The sequence below is a fragment of the Felis catus genome, chromosome A3, assembly GCF_018350175.1.
Source record: "Felis catus isolate Fca126 chromosome A3, F.catus_Fca126_mat1.0, whole genome shotgun sequence".
In the NCBI taxonomy this organism is placed as follows: Eukaryota; Metazoa; Chordata; class Mammalia; order Carnivora; family Felidae; genus Felis; species Felis catus.
In genome coordinates this window covers 130833293-130837905 of record NC_058370.1, presented here as the reverse complement: position 1 = coordinate 130837905, position 4613 = coordinate 130833293, and positions in this window count along the sequence as shown.

Below are 4613 nucleotides of genomic sequence, written 5' to 3'. Positions count from 1 at the left end.
GATTCCGGGGTCCTGCAAATGATGATTCTCTGCCATCTGTGGTTTTGTGGGCACTGCGCACCGGCCCGGAACCCCTGACGTCCTCTTGGGGGTTCGCTCTTGTAGGGCCAGCCACTGCGACCGTTGGTACAAAGCGAGAGCCAGCTTCCGTCGTGTTTGGGCCTATGCTGGCCAATTTAGAGGGGATATCTCACTGAATTCATCGTCACTGCCGCCTTCGGAGGTGTGAATTATGTTCCCATCACAGATTAGGAAATAAGCCCAGAAAGGTGCATAACTTGCCTGGGGTTAAGCCACCTGTAAGGGATCGAGTCAGGCGCTGACTCTGTCTGTTCCGTCCTGAAGCTCGTCATGCTCTCTAGGATGTTAGATCCCAGCGGCTCCCAGGCCAAGTGTATGGTAGTTTTGAAGGAGCCAAGCTTTCCCGCACTCAGATCACCCAGGCTTCCAGACAGTTCCCTAGGAAAAGGCCTATCTGCTGCAAACCCCATTGGAAACCTTCAAGGAGACCACCCACCCGACTGCCAGAAACTAATGTCTACCCAGCAGCCCTTCCCCAAGGCGGATCCACAGGGTGTCAAAGTAGGTGGGCCCTACAGGGAATCCCATCTATGCCGCACCCCATTTGCTAGAAGTTCCTCCAGTCCAGGGGGTCCATTCGACCCCAAAACGTCGAGTGACTGCTTTCTCTGTCACGTCGGTGCAGGTTGGGGAAACAGGAAAGGGAGGCAAACAGACGAAGGCGGGGGGCAGAATGGAGTAGCGGGGTAAACACGGATTCGTGGAAACCCAGGTTTGCCCAAGTCTGTCGGGAGGGGTCCTGGAAGCAGCCGAATCAGAATCCAGAAAGAAGTGGCTTCGGGTAATGACGGAAGACAAACCGGTAGCACCAAGCAGAGGGAACTGTGTGTGAGAACTTTCTAGACACCTGCCCAAGTGAGCGCCCCTGAGGCCAAGCTGTGGATAGAGCTCCTCAAGGTCCTGGCGAAGACTGGGGTGGGTGGCATGGGGGGGTGGGGGTGAGGTGGCTGAAGGGGAAGCTTTCTAGCCGATGGGACCAACCTTCTAAATTCCCAAGGTGTTTATCGTCCTGCAACATCGCTTCCGCATCCCCAGCCGCCCCCAGCCCTGTGCCTGGCACGCGGGAGGTGCTCAGTGAACGACTGTGAATCGATGTTGAACTTGTGTGGGGACACTGCACGCTGCTCAGTTGCCCTCCGACCTCCGGTTTCTAGCAGGTGCCCCTTAGAAAACAGGCTTCACAAGTTTTTGTTTTTAAATTGTTTTTCAGCTTTTATTCAGTACTGAGAGACAGAGCGTGAGTGGGGGAGGGGCAGAGAGGGAGGGAGACACAGGATCGGAAGCAGGCTCCAGGCTCTGAGCTGTCAGCACAGAGCCCGACGCGGGGGCTCGAACTCACGAACAGTGAGCTCATGACCTGAGCCGAAGTCGGACGCTTAACCGACGGAGTCACCCAGGCACCCCCTAGACTTTGCAAGTTTTGAAGCCCACCGGTGGCTTTTGCTAGGGCACTGATAGTCTGATCCAATTTCTTTGTTCTTTCACGGCCTGTGATTGAGCAGAAATGGGCCCGCTGCCTAATGGATGCCTGTTTGAATTGTATCCTGTCAAACCTTCGCATGTGTGGCTGCTGGGGGGCGGGGGGTGTTGGCACGCACACTCCCAGCCTCTCTAGGAACCTCTACCTCGGTGGGAACCCAGGATCAGCAAGCTCCCACCCCCCTTCATGTCTCAAGGCTTTGCCAGCAGAAATCTTTTATTTCTTAGTCTCCTTGGGCATTGCTGCTTCATCCCTCTGCTACTTAATCTGAACCCGGGGCAGGGCAAGGAGGCCTGGGCCCCTGGGAGTGAGGGCAGGGGTTGGGAAGTAACGTTCAGGGCCCTGAACCTTTACCCTCTAATAGCCGCGACCGGGAAAATCGCTTAACTTTTTTTATAAGGACCGAGGATGTTGTAAAGATTAAACTGACTGAGGCATGTCAAGGGAACGTCTTGTGCTTGGCCGGGATGATGACTATTTCCGTCATCAACCAAGGGCGTACCAGGGTGGGGTTCTTTTGACTGAGGAGTTGCTGCTGGATTTGAGGATCATCAAGCCTTCTCAAAGCTATCAAGAAGAGGTGACGGGGACCCACGGAGACGACTCCCCTACCATAACCAAAGCTGGCATCTCCCCTGTGTAGTTCTGATGTAGACTTATGGGCAGGAAGATGAAGTTTCTGTTGCTAGACATGTTTGAAGACTACTGAACAAGTCCAACTATTGATAAAGCCTTGACAAAGCAACTTAACAAATTTTTTTTAACACTTATTCATTTTTGCGACACAGAGAGAGAGCGTGAGTGGGGGAGGGGCAGAGAGAGGGAGACACAGAATCCGAAGCAGGCTCCAGGCTCTGCACACAGCCCGATGCAGGGCTCGAACTCGTGAACCGGGAGATCATGACCTGAGCCGAAGTCGGTCGCTTACCCGACTGAGCCACTCAGGGTCTCCAACAAAGCAACTTTGATAAGGCATCCAAGGTCCGGAGAAATCAAAGGCATTGCTAGAGTCACCGAGAGAGTAGGTAATAGGCTTTGAACTGGAGGACCGAGGTGTGCAAGAGCTTTGTAGGTGGGTGGCCCTGTATGAACTTCAGGGGTTTTGTTATTCACTTGACTTTTCTCACTGTGATCTGAGATCTTGTCCGCGGTGGCCTTCATCCTTGACCCAGCCCGTTCTCTTCACTGACTAGCTCAGTAATTGATCTTTGATGGGTGTCAGATGGTAATTGGCAGTAATTATGCACGATATGCCAATACATCAAATGTCTAAACCAAAATGTTCTTATTCATCATCTGTGCCTTTTAGGTGTTCCCATTCATCCAAGTCAGACAGTCGCCCAGTGTCGCAACAGCACACAAGGGCCAGGTAACTCAGCTCTGGAGATAGAGTCCCTTGCTGAGCCCAGAGATAACCCCCATTGGGTCTATATGATTTCTGTGCATGTTGAGTCTCTCTATATGTTGTCACTGCAGGAGACCAGACTTGCAAATAAAGGCTTGGCCAGAAAAAAATGAAGGGAAGGAGAAAATAAGGATCAACATTTCTTATTTAACCCACTGATAAAGCTTGCAAGGAAGGTAGCAAGTTTTACAAATGAGCAGCGAGCCTCCACGAGATTAAAGTAATTGAAGGATGCCATCCAGGAATCCCACGCTGCCACAGGGAAATGCCGATGCATCTCGGCACAGAGACCTAAATACTGAATCGGGCGGGGGGAGGGCTGGGACTGGCCCTCCCCCATCCCTGAAACACTGCAAAGAATGTTTTCTGTGGCTCCCAGAGGCCTGGGACTGCAGACGAGCTGAGTGCACCATATTGAGGCTTTCCCCGAACTGAATCACGGTTCAACCGGGTTCGGACAGCAACTTCAGCACACCTGAATTTCCTTCCTTCCCCAAAGAAAACCTTCATCCAGACTGTTGTTGAAGCTTTTAGAGCGTGGGCATGTGGATGTACTGAAAAGTCAGCGGGGTTTGGAATGAGAAGGTCTCGGTTCACACGCCCGTTTCTTGCGTGGCACGTCCCTTCGCTTGTTGCGCCTCTGCTGCCTCTGTGTGTGCAATGGGGACAAAGGGTTATTGGGATGGTAACGAATTTCCTGTTATTTTACACGCTATGTAAACTGTAAACTAGTCCACACGTGCTTTTTCCAAGGACAGATGGCCTGAGCAATGTTGCATCTTTTAAGTGCTAAAATTAAAATTCTAAGACGGATGCAAACGTGGGAGCCAACTAGGACTCCAGCAGGTGAGGAAGCAGCTAGGGAGAATGGCCCCCGGGCTCCCCTTCCCAAGATGCAGCTGCTACAGCGGTGAGGCTGCTCCTCTGACATCCCTTCAGGGTTCCTGGTCTAGGATCCCAGGCTCCGAGACCTCAGCCCAGGCGGAGAAATAGGTAGAGATACAGGGAGCGCCACCAAAGAAAGGAGCTTGGGCCATCAGCCTGAGGCTCCCCAGCGATATTATTTCTGACCTTAACCTCACAGATCCTTAGCCCAGACCATGCCTGCGAGAACCTCCCAGCCCTTCTTCATTCATCTGTGATGAGCTGCCAACACCTTACCTCTACCTGGAGGCCTGAGAGACATTGTGCTTTCTCCTAAGTAACAGACGTATGATCAGGCCATGTGTAGTTTACTTTGACCATGGTGTCCCTGACCGTCGGATCTTTAAAAAACTTTGGCGAAGGGATGGGCTGTTGAATCTTCATAAGGTTTATCTCCCACCCTTTAATTACAGGCATCTTACCAAGACGAGCCTCTGCTAGCTCACCGTTCCTGATTGCATGTTATCAACATAAAGGATAAAGGCGATGCTTTGTGGGTGTCCAGACGGCCCAGCTCTCTGGAGAGAGACACGTTGTAAAAGAAAGCAGTTCCATTGGGAATGCAAGCTGGTGCAGCCACTCTGGAAAACAGTTTGGAGGTTCCTCAAAAAACTAAAAGTAGAACTACCCTACGACCCAGCAATTGCACTACTGGGCATTTATCCACGGGATACAGGTGTGCTGTTTCGAAGGGACACATGCACCCCCGTGTTTATAGAAACA